The following is a 10,218-nucleotide window of genomic DNA, read 5'->3' as shown; positions in this document are numbered from 1 at the left end:
TGAGGCACCACTTCACATCTCTCAGACTGGCCAATATTACCAGAAAGGACAATGATTAATGTTGGAAGGGATGTGGGAAATTTGGGACTAATGCATTGCTGGTGGAGTTGTGAACTCATCCAACTTTTCTAGAAAGCAATTTGGAATTATGCCCAAAGGGCAATAAAATGTGCATATCCTTTGATCCAGCAATAACACTACTGGGTCTACACCCTGAAGAGATGATGAAAAAGGGTAAAAACATCATTTGTACAAAAATATTCACAGCAGCTCTATTTGTGGCAGCAAAAAATTGGAAATTGAGTGACCATCCATTGCAAAATGGCTGAACAGTCTATACTATATGTGTCATGGAACACTGTTGTTCTTTTAGAAACCAGGAAGGATGGGAATTCAGAAAGCCTGGAGGGATTTGCATGAACTGATGTTGAACAAGATGAGCAGAAACAGAACATACGTATATACCTAACAGCCACATGGGGGGCGACCTTGATGGACTTGATCATTCAATCAGTGCAACAATCAGGGACAATTTTGGGCTGTCTTCGATGGAGAATATCATCTGTATCCAGAGAAAGAATTGTGAAGTTTGAACAAAGATCAAAGACCTTTAATTAAAAAAAAATTATCTTATGTAATTTCACTATCTCTTTTTTAAAAAAATGTTATCTTATTATGTAATCTTGCTATTTCTTATATTCTGTTTTTCCCTTAAGCATATGACTTCTCTCTCAACACATTCAATTTAGATCAATATATAATATGGAGACAATGAAAAGACTAACAGACTGCCTTCTGTGGGGAGTGGGGGTAGGGAAGTGAGATTTGGGGGCAAATTTAAAAATAAATTTATTTTAAACATTAAAAAAAGAAAGTATATTTTAGAAATAAGTCCTTTCTCAGAAATAGTAGTTGCAAAAGTTGTTTCCCAATTTACTATATTTCTTTTGATCTTGGTTACTGTGGTTTTGTCTGTGCAAAAAAAAAAGCTTTTGAATGTAATCAAAATTATTTAGTTTTTTTTGAATGATGTTCTCCATCTCTTCCTTGGTCATAAACTGCTCCCCTTTCCATAGATCTGACAGGCAAACTAGTCCTTGATTTTCTAGTTTGCTTATAGTATTGGTTTTTATGTCTAAGTCCTGTAGCCATTTGGATCTTATCTTGGTATAGGGTGTGAAGTGTTGGTCTAATCTAAGTTTCTTCCATACTGACTTCCAATTTTCCCAACAGCTTTTATTGAAGAGAGAGTTTTTATCCTAATAGCTGGACTCCTTGGGTTTCCCAAACAGCAGATTGCTATAATCATTTCCTACTATTGCACCGAGTCCACTGGTCCACAACTCTACTTCTTAGCCAATACCAGACAGTTTTGATGATCAATGCTTTATAATTTAATTTTAGATCAGGTAGGGCTAAGCCACTTTTTTTTTTGCACTTTTTTTCCATTGAATCCCTGGAAATTCTTGACTTTTTATTTCTCCATATAAATTTACTTATGTTTTCTAACTCATTAAAGTAATTTTGATTACATTAAATTAAAAAGGTTTTGCACAAACAAAACCACTGTAACCAAGATCAAAAGAAATGTAGTAAATTGGGAAACAATTCTTACTACTAGTATTTATGATAAGGGACTCATTTCTAAAATATACAGAGAACTGAGTCAAATTTTCAAAGTAACAAGCCATTCCCCAATTGACAAATGGTCAAAGGATATGCAAAGGGAATTTACAGCTGAGGAAATCAATGCAATCCACAGTCATATGAAAAATTGCTCCAAATCATTACTTATTAGAGAAATGAAGATTAAAGCATCTCTGAGATACCACCTCATACTTAGGGAATTGGATCAAGCTCCATAGGGGAGAAGCACACCTGCTATTTTTAGATCCTAGATTTTTAGAAAACAAGGAAAATGGAAAAAGGTTGATTTTTGTGGGGAGTCAACTAAGCTGATGCCATGTGGTGTTTTGCAATAGCCCTGGTATGGGCCAGCCTGTGTTGTTCAGACTCACAGCTGTTGGCATTTCTAAGGTATGTTTGGTTTATACCCAACTGTGGAATGAGGGTTGGAAGGACCTTCGGTGTACGTCCAATTTTAGTGTTTGCCTACCAATAGATTGAAGGAGAAAATACAACCCCCCCCCAAAAAAAAAGCTATGTGCTTGCTCCTTGGAAGGAATTAAGATTTGATAAAAGAAAAAAGCTAAGCTCCTAGAAATTATCTATGAATGGAACTCTTTTTCTCTTTAAAATGCTCTCTCTTGGATGGGATTTCAGGGAAGCCTGGAGGGATTTGCATGAACTGATGCTGAGTGAGATGAGCAGAACCAGAGGAACACTGTATACCCTAACAGCAACATGGGGGTGATGTTCAACCTTGACGGACTTGCTTGTTCCATCAGTGCAACAATCGGGAACAATTTTGGGCTGTCTGCAATGGAGAATACCATCTGTATCTAGATAAAGAGCCATGAAATTTGAATAAATTTCAAGGACTATTCCCTTTAATTTAGGAAAAAAAAACAGATCTTATTGTCTGATCTTGTTACCTCTTATACTTTGTTTCTTCCTTAAGGATGTGATTTCTCTCTCATCACACTCAATTTGGATCAATGTACAACCTGGAAACAAAAGAAAGACTGACAGATTGCTTTCCGTGGGGGTGGGGTGGGGGTGGGAAGTAAGATTGGGGGGGAAAATTGTAAAACTCAAAACTGAAATAAAATCTTTAAAAAAAAATAAACCTAAAAAAAAAAAAAGGAAGAAATGTGGAGAGACAGCTTAGAGTCGAACAGTGAAGAACTTTGAATTCCATGCTCCCCCTTCTTTACCTTTCTGGGTCTGTTTTTTCATATATTAAATTTAAAAAAATAAAATAAAATGCTCGCTCTCATTCTCTGCCACGACCACTCTCTGCAGAGGGAGGGGGGAGGGACAAGGGAAATCCTTTTTAGAACTTTGAAACTCAAACCTGCATCTCAGATGGAATGCATGCTTTGCTTCAGGAATGCTAAGACACACCAAAAAAAACTTGTTTTAGAAAACAGGGGACCCCCATACCTTCTTCCTGGTTTGGGGAGGCGAGGGTTGGGCAATAACCATGTTTTCAATTCCAAGCCCCATTCCCTAAAGATATTAGCTGGGCTGAGGAAGTCCCACCCTTGGGAGGGGGAAGGGGAAATGGGCAGATTGATTGAGAAGCCTAGTGGTCAATTAGTTAAGAAAAAAATGGAAACTAACTTTTTCAGGGACAAAGAAATTCAGATTTCATCTTTTAATTAAGCCTGTGCTAGTAATATCTCTGAAATAGAGTAACTGGATTTGAACTTTAAAAAGTTACTTAAGGGGCGGCTTGGTGGCTCCGTGGATAGTGCACCTGCCCTAGAGTTAGGAGTAACTGAGTGCAAATCTGGTCTCAGACACTTAATTACCTAGCTGGGTGGCCTTGGGCAAGCCACTTAACCCCATTGCCTTGCAAAAACCTAAAAAAAAAAAAAAAAGAATGCATTCAATTTTAACTTGGTTGGCTACTTCAAAATCTTAATGAATATATATGAGGTTCCTCAAGAAATTCTGATTGATTCTGTTATTTTTTTGACTTATCTTAATCAGTACATTTAAAAAATGTAGATATTGTGTGTTTCTGTGTGTGTGTGTGTGTGTGTGTGTGTGTGTATTTTAGCATCAATGGGACATTCTCACATCTCTACTGGCCTGTACTCTGAGATTTGGTACTGGCAAGGATATCAATCTCACTTTGGTAGATTTAAAACCTTTATATAAGACTTGTTTCTGTGTGTTTGTGCCAGTGTGTGCCTCTGTGTGTGTGATTCAGATCTGAAATACTTGAGTTAAATCTTACTTCTTTTAGAGTTTTGAATTTAATTGCTTTAATGGGTCTAATTTTAAGTAATTAATGAAGTGGGGAGCTGAGCCTATCCCCTTATGCCATTTGAAAGTTTGTAAGTGGCAAAGTTTGTGAAATGATCTCAGCTGTGAACCAAGTTTTCGTTAACCTAATATTGATTGAAGGCTGTATTCAACTTAGGTTAATGGAGACTTTAAGGTTTAGTAAATGTAGATTCCCTGCCCTTAAGAAGCTTTGAAAAGAGGGCTGGAAAGCCTTTGATAGGAAAAGGTCACCATCTTATGTGTAGTAAAGAAAAAAGAAACTACCTGAGAGCTAAATGAGAGTAATTTAGTCACCTTTGAAAGTTTTGTAACAAGTCTTGAGAATTTATAAGTGTTATTAAGAAGGAAAATATAATTGAGATAAATTGCATGTCAAGGAATTTGGGAATACTGAATCAAATATATTTACTGGTTTATTTTGGGAAAGAAATATTGTACTAAATTTTGTAATCTGACTTGTTTCAATGATAAATCAATATTGATAATTGTCAAAAATCTCACAAGATATTTTGTTGGTAAAGGGAGAAACTTTGTAATCTTTGTCTCACCATCTATCATCAGGGAATATATATGTATTTATCAGTTATGTGATATTCTCTTGTAACTTCAAGAAATACTGACAGTGTTTGGTTCTCTTGTGAACACTTAAGCTAATTGAACACTGTAATGTTAAAGCCTGGAACTAACATGTGATTACTTTGAAGGGGTGGTAAGGGAAATATCAAATTATGACATCATCTGGGATACATCTGCATAATTCATGCATAATAACTCATGTTAATTGACAAATGCCTGGTTGTTTTAACTACTGTTTAATTGCATTGGAATCAATAACATATAGAAATTTAAGGTTCCCAACGATGTTCTAATAGCTTTTTTAAGAATTCTGAAAGTAGTAATTTGTAGTTTTGAAGATGGCTAGTGGTTGAAAGTTTATGTTTCTAGCTATATATGTAAACTGGGACTAAACTGTGGTTGTTTGCTTTGAGGGAAAAACACCTATGTAACATGAGGAAGATAAAATGATGATTTGAGATTTCTCTGTGGCAATCTCTAGCCAGTTGTAATGAGAAGTATGCAGATGATAGGCAACCTCTTAGCCAGGAGATGTTTAGTTATTTTAGACATAAAGGGTTCACTGCAAAAAGTTGATTTTATGTGTTTTGTGTGTGTGTGTGTATATATATATATATATATATATATATGAATTAGGATTGTTGTTTTTACATCTCAAAATCGGTTTATTGCATTTCATTTTCAGCATTGTCCTTAGGTACATGAGCAACAATTGAATTATAACTTTTTCCTGGATCTAATACAAATTACAGCCTGACACACTCTTGGTTCTCCTTAGTGCTCAAGCCACCCGAAGCTCTGGTTATAGGTAATTGCTATATTACAATGCATTGATAATTGATCTGCCTGGCATCAGGTATGTTAAAATAGAAAGTATGCTAATGAAGCCATTTAGCCCCATGGGGGTTTGATGATAGCTTTCTCTGTTACATTATCTCTGGTTTATGCTCGATCAATTTCTTCCCTTGAATTTTGTTTCTTAGTTTATAGCTCCAAAACCAGCCTTTGCAGGATACCAACCAGCTATGCCAGCCAATCATCAACCCTGCCTTAATGAAGTCCTTGCTGTAATGCATTCATCTCCAAATGGACTCTGAAAGGCCCAGAAGAATCTGGGTCTTGAATAATTTTTTGGGGGGGGATAATGCAAGGGAAAGAGAAGAATTGTAAATGTAGAAATTGAAAGATCCCCATTACCACTGATTCATTGTTTAATGTAAAATTTGAGGGGCAACTAGGCCCTGGAGTTAGGAGTACCTGGGTTCAAATCCGGTCTCTCCGGCCTCAGACGCTTTTTTTTTTTAAGGTTTTGTAAGGCAAACAGGGTTAAGTGGCTTGCCCAAGGCCACACAGCTAGGTAATTATTAAGTGTCTGAGACCGGATTTGAACCCAGGTACTCCTGACTCCAGAGCCGGTGCTTTATCCACTGTGCCACCTAGCTGCCCCCTCAGCCTCAGACACTTAACCTAGCTGTGTGGCCTTGGGCAAGCCACTTTAACCCCATTTGCCTTGCAAAAACCTTAAAAAAAAAGACATAATGTAAAATTTGTATCCCGATCTCCATAGGCTTTACCCTCAAACCTAATTCCTGGTCCAGTAAGGTGGAAGGGAGTTCACCTTTTGCCCTCTGGATGAGAGGCAAGACATAAAAACCTGGGTTGGACTCCAGCTCAGGGAGGCGGAGGGCTCTGACCTGTGGCCCAACCAACACAGCTTGGTTGTTCTTTTACCTCTCTCTCCCCACCCCTCTGTCCCGCCCCCCCACTCCTTTCCTATGTGTTGTAACTTCTTTTAATAAATTCTTGGTTTTTTCCACCCTTGCTTTGCCAAGTCTGAATAATGATTTCTCCTAGGCAGAACTGAATTCAAGTAGCCAGCAACTACAGATGTAATGGACTGGCCGACCCAATTTTTCAACTTTGAATAATGCCAAAATGGTGTCCTCTCCAATTACCCTTGACATTTGTGGATCTTCCTCAAAAACCCAACTATGAAAATTCCTTCAGTAAGTCATCTACCAATCCTCTTTGGAGAGATCTTTGAGATGAATTTCCAACAAAGATGATCCAGACAACATGACCTGCTTTATGTCTTGTCAATTCTCACCAAATGTACAAGTTGAAAGTTTTAGTAAAAATAAGATATACAAGAAACTAAAAATTAAAAACATAAACTTATTTCCAAGAAAGCCTTTACATTTTTATCCGGTGAAGATCTGACTTTATGAGTGTCCAGAGGAGGGATTAATCATCCCCATTAATACATTCCCTTTCTGCTGTGTAATCTAATACATTGTAATTTGAATAACATACTTCTGAACAAAAGTCTGGGATGTTCACCTCTTTCCTTATACATGGTCTATGTCTGTAGATAAATCTGAAGTCAGGCTTTGTCTGTGTGAAAAAGCTTAGTCCTCCTTTAATTTATATCTGTGAGTTTGACTTTCAAATTGTATAAACAATCAGATTAAAGGGTATCCCAAGAAGCCAGGTAACTATCCTTGTTATCTAGATAAGAGACGGAATAATTTCTTATCTTTATGACATTTTGGCAGAAGGGGAGACAGTACAGTCCTAGGGGTAATTGGATTTAAAAAAAATTGGGCAAATATCAATTGCTCATGTATAAGCTGATCTAATATAATAAAAATGAAAATTCTACCTTAATTAAACTATTTATTTAGTGACCTACCAATCAAAATTCCAAAATACTACTTTAACGAGAAAGAAAATTGTAAATAAATTCATATAGAGAAATAAAAAGTCAAGAACTTCCAAGAATTTAATGAAAAAAATGCAAAAGAAGGTGGCTGAGCCCTACCAGATCTAAAATTATATTCTAAAGCATCAGTCATCAAAACTGTCTGGTATTGGCTAAGAAACAGACTAGATACAAGAGCAGGAAATGATTACAGTAATCCCAGCTTTTGGGATAAAAACTCTCAGGAAAACTGGAAATTAGAATGGCAGAAACTCAGATTAGACCAACACTTCACACCTTATTCCAACATAAGATCAAAATGGATACAGGATTTAGACATGAGACTATTATAAGAAAACTAGGAGATCAAAGAATAGGTTACCCATCAGATTTATGGAAAGGGAAGCAGTTTATGACCAATGAAGAAATGAAGAACATCATTAAAAAAAGATAATTTTGATTAAATTAAAAAGCTTTGGCAGACTGTAACCAAGATAAAAAAGAAATATAGTAAATTGGGAAACAATTTTTACAACTAGTATATATGACAAAGGACTCATTTCTAAAATATACAGAGAACTGAGTCAAATTTTCAAAAAAAAAACATTCCCTAATTGACAAATGGTCAAAGGATATGAAAAGGCAATCTTCAGATGAGGAAATCAAAGTGATCCATAGTCATATGGAAAACTGCTCTAAACCATTATTTATTAGAGAAATGCAAATTAAAGCATCTCTGAGGTACCACCTCACACCTCTCAGACTGGCCAATATGACCAGAAAATACAGTGATTAATGTTGGAAGGGATGTGGGAAATCTGGGACACTAATACATTGTTGGTGGAGCTGTGAACTCATCCAACCTTTCTGGAGAGCAATGTGGAATTATACCCAAAGGGTAACAAAAATGTGTGTACCCTTTGATCCAGCAATACCACTACTGCATCCATACCCTGAAGATTATGAAAAAAGGGTAAAAACATCACTTGAACAAAAATATTCATAGCAGCCCTGTTTGTGATGGCAAAGAATTGGAAATTAAGTGAATGTCCTCCAACTGGGGAATGGCTTAACAAACTATGGCATATGTATGTCAAGGAACATTAATGTTGTATTAGAGACCAGGAGGGATGGGAATTCAGGGAAGCATGGAAGAATTTGCATGAACTAATGCTGAGCAAGATGAGCAGAACCAGAACATTGTACACCCTAACAACAACATGGGAGCAAGGATCAACCTTGATGGACCTGCTCATTCCATCAGTGCAACAATCAAGGATAATTTTAAGCTGACTGCGATGGTGAATACCATCTGTATCCAGAGATAGAATTGTGGAGTTTAAACAAAGACCAAAGAGTATTACTTTTAATTTAGAAAAAAAACCCATTATCTTATTATGTAATTTTACTATCTCATACTTTATTTTTCTTCTTAAGGATATGATTTCTTTGTCATCACATTCAACTGAGATCAATGTATACCATGGAACCAATGTAAAGACTAACAGACTGCCTTCTGTAGGGGGTGGAAGCAAGTTTAGGGGGAAAAATTGTAAAACTAAAAATAAAATAATTTTTTTAATAAAAGAAACCAGGAGAGGGGTGGCTAGGTGGCGTAGTGGATAAAGCACCAGCCCTGGAGTCAGGAGTACCTGGGTTCAAATCCGGTCTCAGACACTTAATAATGACCTAGCCGTGTGGCCTTGGGCAAGCTACTTAACCCCATTTGCCTTGCAAAAAACCTAAAAAAACAAAACAAAACCAGGAGGGATGGGAATTCAGAGAAGTATGGAGGAATCTGCATGAATTGATGCTGAGTGAGATGAGAAGAACCAGATACACTGTAACATCATCATGGGGTTGATGATCAATCACAGAAAGGCACAAAATTTATCTTTGTTCTCAACCTAGTATTTCCATTGCATCAGATTTATGGTTGCAGATGGTGTAGAGAATTCCAATTTTCCCAAAGCTCCTTGAAGCATGGGATCCCTTGTTTGTTTTGGGGTGCTGCCCAAGTTTTATCCTAACAGTCTTTCTCCTCAGGAATAGAAAGGGTGAAGCCATGGGGGGATCGGGGGCTCTCAGAGATGACCAACCTGGCAGGTGTTGGCTTTGGGATAGAGTATGGAGGCCCAGGAGGGGCTCTGACTAAAGAGGGCTTCTTTCTGGGTATGCTATTTGTTTGGCCAGGACTGGGATTTCTGTCTTCCACTTCCCATCCTGGACATCATTCCTCTTTCTCATATTGCCTCCACTTTTCATGATGACCTCCCTGAGCCTGACACCTCAGAGGTGAATCTACCCTTTTTTGAAATTCCTGACCATGGCTCCAAGATCTCCTCCTATGCAACTGAAGTTTAATTCACTTTTTTTTTTTTAGGTTTTTGCAAGGCAATGGGGTTAAGTGGCTTGCCCAAGGCCACACGGCTAGGTAATTATTAAGTGTCTGAGACCGGATTTGAACCCAGGTACTCCTGACTCCAGGGCCGGTGCTTTATCCACTATGCCACCTAGCCACCCCGTAATTCACTTTCAACATGAAAGCTTACCAGATACTTGAGGATAGCCACTAAGTCTTCTTTCCTATCTCAACTCCTCCCTCCTCATTCTTTTCTTTTTCTAACTGAAACATCCTTAGTTTCTTCAGCTAATCCTTCAAGTGATATAGCATGAACCTGCCAACCTGGTTGGGTTCCTTTGGACATTCTCTTCCCTAAATTTTCCATAATATGTCTCCCAGGGGTGTCCTAGCTCTTTTAAACTGTTGAGGAGCTGCATCCATCAGTTGATGGTTCTATTTCTTACACAGTACCAGACAGTTTTGATAAGTGCAGTAGATCATTTTAGATCTGATAGGCAAGAGCACCCTTCTTTCTTTTTTTCATCAGTTCCCTTGATATTCTTAACTTTTTGTTGCTCCACATGAATTTTTTAGACTGTAAAAATAGTTATTTCACAGTTTGGTATGACACTGAATAAGTAATTCAGTCTAAGTAAATTTGCCATTTTTTAGTATTAAC

Source organism: Macrotis lagotis, chromosome 1 (genome assembly GCF_037893015.1).
Source record: "Macrotis lagotis isolate mMagLag1 chromosome 1, bilby.v1.9.chrom.fasta, whole genome shotgun sequence".
In the NCBI taxonomy this organism is placed as follows: Eukaryota; Metazoa; Chordata; class Mammalia; order Peramelemorphia; family Peramelidae; genus Macrotis; species Macrotis lagotis.
This window is presented reverse-complemented; position numbering follows the sequence as displayed.